The following is a 7,706-nucleotide window of genomic DNA, read 5'->3' as shown; positions in this document are numbered from 1 at the left end:
ACCCAGGCAGGTGGACCTGAAGCAGCCCTGAGCCGCAGGACCCGACACTGAACCGTTGCCTGTCTCCAAACCGAGGGATGGCAATGGACTGTTGTGTTTGTTGATTACTTTTTGCACTTAATTCGTATGTTAATTTGGTTTAATGGTTGCATCAAAGCTGTAAACCTGTGGGATTTGTGCTTAATTCATACAGTGAGCGTCTCTGAGGCCAGCACGGGCGTTTGGCAGTAATTATTTGCTCCTCTGAGGAAGGTCTGCCTGTGAGATCCTGTCAGGCCGAGGCCGACCGTGTTCCCTGGAGGTGAGGGCGCTGCTGAGTCTGCAGCGGCTGCCACCTGCAGGGGCAGCGGGACAGTGGGGGCCTGGGCGCCGCCCTCTCCGTGGGTTTGGGGGCACCGAGGCGCAGCAGAGCCCCTCGGTGGGGACCCAGGAGTCACCCACCCCCCGCACCTCCCCAGAGTCTGCCTGAACTGAGTGCCACTGTCCTCAAGATTGGGGGCATTAATTTAAAACAGCTGATTGCCGGCGAAAGGTCTCATCAAAGATTAAATAAGCATAATTTAACTGAGGGAATGATAATAGATTTAGTTAAGAAGGGGGAAAAAAGGAAAATTGAATTAGAATGCATATTTGAGGGAAAATTGGAGTTTAATATAATTACACTTAGAGATGAGACAGATTACAATTACCATGTTTCAGAGGTGGAATTTTTAATTGGATTATTTAAAATCAAAGCCGGATCTTCGCCACAGGTCAGCAGCGGGGTCTGCAGGCCTCGGGGGGTGGATCTGTGCTGCCCCACCACCTGGGGGTGCACCATCACCTCTCGGGGGTCAGGGTGCCTGTCCCCCACCCCACTGCTGTCCAAACGCTCCAAGCAGGGGACCTGCGCTCAGGCCTTGGGGACCCCCAGGCCTGCGGGAATCAGAGCGGCCAGCTGACAAATGTCCTCCCTGATTAGATTATCCTGAGAGCTGATCCGATCGCCTGGGCAGAAATGAGCTGTTTACAGCAGCCAAAACCCTCAATTCCTCCCCAAATCGGGTTTCCCAGATGGCGCTTTCACTGTGGTCCTGAGCGGCTCACCTTCACAGGAGGCTCCTTGTTGCCCCTGAAGGTGCGAGTGATGGGAAGGGTGCCGTCTACACGGGCAGGCAGGGAGAGGGACGCCCTTGCCTGTACCCTGAGCTCTGGGAGCTGAGCTTCAGGAGAGCCAGCACGCCTGAGACTGTCTGCGACCCTGGACTCCCCTGGCCGGGACTTGGGGTCCCCTTGTTTGTGGGCTGCACTGTGCCCCCAGATTCACATGCTGAGTCCTTGTAGCCAGAGTCTGAGTGTGACCCGGGTGGGGAGGGCCTGGGGCGAGGCGGCGGTGGTCAAGGGAGGTCACATGGGTGGGCCTGGTCCGACCTAAGAAGAGGAGGTGAGGACACAGGACACAGGGGGCCGGTGTGCGGACGGCCTGGAGCGGCTGCGCCTGCAGCGGGAGCCCACCCTGCCCACCTGGGTCTGGGCTTCCAGCCTCCAGAGGGAAGGTCTGGGAAGGTCTGCTCTGTAAGCTGCCGGCCTGTGGGCTGTGCTCGGCAGACGCGGGAAATGAACAAAGCTGCCTTTTAATTCCATGAAATATAAAGGTTTCAAAATGCACAGGAACTTGGCAGAAGAAGATACACAACCAGCCGGTAAGCCTGTGAAAAGACGCTCACACCTTCAATCACTGCTGCTGCTGCTGCTGCTAAGTCGCTTCAGTTGTGTCCGACTCTATGTGACCCCAGAGGTTTGCAGATCAAACCCCAGGGAAGGACTGTCGGGCACCAAGTTCAACAGCAAAAATGTAAAAAAAGGACAGTTCCAGGTGTTGGCAAGACCGTGGGCTGACCAGACCGCCTGCCCACAGCAAGAGGGAAGGGAGGCGGGGTGGTCACTGAAGCTGGGCGCGCCCCTCCCCCAGGACCAGCATCCCCAGCCAGGAGCAGCAGAGCGCCTGCCCCCTCGAGCCCCGTCTGGAAGTGTCCGCAGCACTTGGCTTCATTTATAAGAGGAAGACTCTGCCAGGGCCCCGCACAGAGGCACCAGGTAGGGGTGCCGTGCGAATTCCCAGGTAGACACTCCCATCCCTCCCCTTCCGGAACGCGGCCTGCCTCTGCTGAGGTCCTGTCTGGGCACACACCTGCAGACCTCAGAGGGGGCCAGGGGCGGGAATTCCCCTGTGAGCACAAAAGGCCCTCAGACGAGGCCGTTCCAGAACCTGCTCCCGCTTCCCAGGGACAGGAAGAGCGGAGAGTGAGGAGATTTCACAGCAAAAAGGACGGCGCACCTGCAGGCCCCTCTCTGCTCCTGGGACCAGGTCTCCACCCTGGCCACCCTGACCCGGGGGTGCTGTCCCTGGGCAGAGGGCTCCCGCTCCCCATCTGGCCTTGGAATTATCCTGTGAGCCCACCTCGTCCCACTCCGAGTGACCCCATGCTGTGGGCAGAGTCCTCCTCGCGGGCTGTGAGTGTGTGTGATAATCGGCTGTCGACCTCGTCTCCCCGGGGTCCAGTCCCTGCCCCCCTCCTCCTCATGTTTCAGGGAGACAATCAGAACAGGGGTCCTCACCCCAAGAAGGTGGGGGGCTGGGATGCTTGGCGGCCTCATTTGCCAACATCAGAGCAGCCGGTTTCCACCCGAAATCAGCCGGACTTGAGGCTAGAGTCCCCCCCAACAAGGCTGTCACGTGGCGAGAAGTCGGGCATCGCCAGACACTTCACCTGCTCCGAGTCAGGACCCTGGCTCAAACGCCACCTCCACTCGGACGGCCGTCCACTTCTCGCCCGGAGTTTGGATTCGGCTCCGGGCGTCGGCTTTATTTGGCTAATTTGCGTAGGTTTTCCCAGCGCAGGGTTAGAGGTCCCGCCCCTGGAGAGCTCAGGGAGGTGCCAGACGCACGTGTCAGGGAACCCTAAGTCTTCAGGGACATTTCCAAATGTAATCTTCTCCTGATGATTTTATTCCTGAGACTGGCTTGGTTTACTACTTAGTTGGCTCAGAAGGAGCAGCTGTAAATATAAATGTGGTCACCTTATAGGAAAAGAGGGGCGAGCGCTACAGCCCCGACGTGGGGATGAAAGGGTGTCTGGGGGCCGCGTTGCTTAGACAAAGCTCGGGTTCCTACTGACACACCCGGGGGAGCAGAAAGGGGCACCTTGGACGTGAAGAAGACCCGAGCGCAGGGTCCGCATGCCCGCTGAGTCAGCCACGAAGACTAACCTCCTCTGAGCCTGCCCGCCGCGGGCGCCGTGAGCCGCTGGTCTGGCTGTGCTGAAGGATGGCCATGGACCTCGCCGACAGCCTCCCGGGGCTGAGGGCTCCAGCGACAAGCGCCTCGGCCCTTCCTGCTGTTACCACCCTGGCGGTCTCTCAGGTGTGGCCCCTCTGACCCAGGGGTGACCCCCGACCCCTCCAGGTGTCACACCTGTACTCTGCAGGAGCGGACTTTCCAAAACGCAGGAGCTGAATCTGTACGGCCAAGACAAAGCTCTGCCTCTTAACACCTGGGCGGGGCTGACGTTCACCTTGCTCGGGGTTCTGAGGTCCAGCTGGGACGTCCTGTCTCCACTCCTGGTGGCATCTGCCCAGGTGGCCACGAGGCAGGACCTGGCCCCGAAGCCTGGCTCACTCGGGTCTGGAGGGGTGCTGGATGTCTTCGCCGTGTGACCCTGGACCCTAAGTAATGGTCACGGGGTCTCAGAAGCCGCCGGTGTTGTTTGTGCTGTGCTGTCACCACACAAAACCCTCTCCTGTCTGCAGACTCCAGGGGAGGGTAAAGGAGAGCGTCTTCCTGACGGCCGCGGCGAGCTTCCGGAAGGCGCACCGCACCATTCATGTCGCCATGGAGACTTCAGAAGCCTTCAGCCAGGTGCAGCAAGTGTTCGATGCTGACTGCTCCGTGAGTGAAGCAACGTGCCCGCTTGCTGTCTGGCAACCAGTTTTCTCCTGAACTGACCTCCTCCGCAAAGCCCTGCCATGGAGAAGAGTTCAAGGCTGCCCCAGGAGGCTCCTGCCCCAGGAGGGCTGCGTGCCCGGGGCGTGCAGATGGCCCCACGCGCTCTGGGGCCCTGGGGAAGCACGGCAGCTCCCACAGCCGAAAGGCTGGGGGAAGAAGGTGAAGCAGACCAGAGCATGTGGGGCGGGGAGGGGCCGATATGGGCTAGGGGCGTCCAGAGTCTGGAGGCTGAGAGGTAAGGACGCAGAGGTCCACAGCCTCGGGTGAGCAGAGTCTGTCTCTAAAAGTATCGTTGAGAGAAGGACACGTTGCAGAGATCGAGAGGACATTCCTGACTCACAGCGAGATTAATCCGCGTGAACGCTCGGCCACTTTTGCTCCAGGCACCTCTCTCGGAAGAAAGAAAACCCCGCGGCCAGGCCCCTGCCTGCCGCAGCCCACGCCCCCTCCCTCAGCCCCCAGACAGACCGCGCCTGCACCCTGCCCCGACGCAGCTGGTCCAGAAGCCCTCTGCCCCGCCTTCTGCACGACTCTCCACTCCCGCCTTTCACTCTTATCACGGGGACCTCAGAGTACGATCCTCAAGTCCAGGAAAGACACTGTGGGGACTGTGTTTTGATTTTACAGATTTGAAATATCGAGATTTCTAATCTGCCAACGGCTTCTGTCTCCATGTTTTCAGACCTTCTTTTCTGTCATAAATTTTCTTTTTATTTCCATAGAAATTGCACACATTTTGGGGGTAGGTTTGTTCCTGGGCCTGGGTCCTTTATTGATTCTGATTTTCTATTGTTCATTACCTGCAAACATGGTGATTCAGTGCTTTCTTGTCAAGTCAAAGTGTTTCTTGTCTTATTACTGCAGCTAGGACCTCCCTCGGAGAAGGCAATGGCCTCCCACTCCAGTACTCCTGCCTGGAGAATCCCATGGACGGAGGAGCCTGGTCGGCTGCAGTCCATGGGGTCACGAAGAGTTGGACATGACTGAGCAACTTCACTTTGACTTTTCACTTTCACGCGTTGGAGAAGGAAATGGCAACCCGCTCCAGTGTTCTTGCCTGGAGAATCCCAGGGACGGGGGAGCCTGGTGGGCTGCTGTCTATGGGGTCGCACAGAGTTGGACACGACTGAAGCGACTTAGCAGCTGCAGCAGCAGCAGCAGCAGGACCTCCCTGCCCTTCCCCTGCCGTGTGAAATTCAAGAACTCATCGCGAGCAGCCTTATGTTGTTCTTAACATAAATGGAGACGCTTCTGTAGCCCCTTCTTTAAGTGCCTTCTTTAAGTTTAAAGCTTTAGCCTTCTTTAAGCTTTAAAGCTCCTTCTTTAAGTCTTATGTGCCTGATTGTTCCCGGCTTTGTTACCACTTGTGAGTGCTGACTTTTGTCACACGCTTCTAACTGCATGTACTGAGAAGCTAATGACTTTTCTGTTCTGATCTTAGTTTACTTTCTGATTCTGAGACAAACACATTTATTTCACAATCTAAAGTCTTCCACAGTACTTTTTTTGAGTTTCAAACATCTCTAGTTTTTTTTAAGTCATATTCACTTTTTCTTATTAGTGTGTGTTTCTTATCAGTCGTATTAAGAAGGTTTTTTTCTTGAATTAAAAAAATGCATTTGTAGAACCTCATGATTTTTTCTTTATAAGGTGTTGTACTGATTCATTCTCTTGTTTTTATTCTTTCTTTTCACTTCCTTTAGATTTATATTCATTTTACTCTATCCTAGAGTTGAACATTTGTTTGTTTTCATTAATAAATCCGGGTAAGACCGTGACTCCCCCTGAGGCCTTGTTCAGCTGGAGCATGTGTTGATGTGGTGACCACACCAGGCCTCTCAGTGACAGTGTTTCCCATCACATCTGTAGCATTCAGGAGCACGTTTTTAGTTTCAAAAGTTATGCTTTCCTACTTCGAGGAGATCCAACAAGTCCATCCTAAAGGAGATCAGTCCTGGGTGTTCATTGGAAGGACTGATGCTGAAGCTGAAACTCCAGTACTTTGGCCTCCTCATGCAAAGAGTTGACTCATTGGAAAAGACTCTGATGCTGGGAGGGATTGGGGGCAGGAGGAGAAGGGGACGACAGAGGATGAGATGGCTGGATGGCATCACTGACTCGATGGACGTGAGTCTGAGTGAACTCCGGGAGTTGGTGATGGACAGGGAGGCCTGGCGTGCTGTGATTCACCGGGTCGCAAAGAGACTGAGCGACTGAACTGAACTGAGACTTAAGTTTTATTTATTTATAGTAAACAGAAAAATTTTGTCAATTAAAATATTCAGACCACGAATATTTATTACAGTGCTAATTTTATATGTTTCATATACATTTTATGCATTAATTATACATGTGTATATACAGTATGTATAATTTATTTCTGCAGGCATAATCCTATATATAAACACACACATATGCACAAAATAGATATAGATAAGTATATATTTTGTCAAATGTGTTGATTTTGTCAGGTAAATCTTTAGAGGCACAATTAATTTTTATTTATCCTAAAAAATTAATGTGTGTTAAACTCATCTTTTATCTTACTGGGTATACCTGTTTCTTCTTATAATTCTTTTAGGTTTTGTATATATTTTGAAGCTTTTATTAAGTGAACATGAGTTTACAATTCTTATATCTTCTTATGTTTTACTTCATTTTTTCATTAGCTAATGTACCTTCTTAACTCTAGTATATATCTTAAATTTGGGCTTGTCTAATATTAATATTACTACTTTAATATTTACCTGGCACATTTTTTCAATCTCTTTGTTTTTCAGCTGTTTGCAGTTTTGCTTTGCTCATGCTTTGTATAAGATTTTGAAGACATTCAATCATGTAACTTCTATTTACAGTAGAGTTTGATTATATTCATGATGAATACTGATGAGTTTATTTTGTGTTTTCTGATTACTATTCCTTATATTTCCTTGATTTTTAAAAAAATTTACACTGTTCCTTCTGCATTCACTTTTCTAATGTTTCTTTTGAAGAACATCTTTTGATAGCTCTTTTAATAAAGCTATAAGGCAGTAAATTCTTTAGTCCTGAAGGACCAGCACTGACCTAGTTTTGCCTCAAATAAAAATTACAACCTGGGTGGGTCTAAATCTTAGGGCAACGGTTCCTTCCTCCAACTCTTGGAAGACGTTGCCCCCCAGCCCGTGTCCTGTGACTTGTGGAAAGGGGCTCCATCAGCCTCCTCCCATCCCCTCAGGCTGCCCCTGCCTTTTCCACTCCAGCAGCGTTTAAGGTTGTCCGCCTCCCTCCTGCTCAGTACAGTCACCGTCCCGGGGGTCGGGCACCTGCTTCATTTGTCTTCACGCTTACGCGGGGAACACGCCATCTGAAGAGCCACGCCCATCTTCAATTTCATGAAGTGCTCAGCCATTCCCTCTGCAAAGTCTGCTTCCCCATCGCCCTCCCCTTCATCTTCTGAACGTCTCATCAGAACACTGGGCTCTGCAAACTTGCCATTTGTGCATCTTAACTCTGTTTTCCTTCGCCCTTCAGGCTCCATTCTGCGCAGACGCCGTGTCAGAGCAAAGCAGGACTCCCACCCTCCTCCGCCGTCTGATTCCCGGGGCCACGTCTCACCGGCATCAATGTCTATATTCCAGTCCTAATACTTTGAATTTCTAATTTTTCTAATATTTCCAGTTGCAACTTTTTCATAAGATACCTTGTTGGTTTTCATTCTTTTAAATAAAAGTTTTGCCTT

Source organism: Bison bison, unplaced genomic scaffold (assembly GCF_000754665.1).
Source record: "Bison bison bison isolate TAMUID 2011002044 unplaced genomic scaffold, Bison_UMD1.0 scf7180017864169, whole genome shotgun sequence".
In the NCBI taxonomy this organism is placed as follows: Eukaryota; Metazoa; Chordata; class Mammalia; order Artiodactyla; family Bovidae; genus Bison; species Bison bison.
This window is presented reverse-complemented; position numbering follows the sequence as displayed.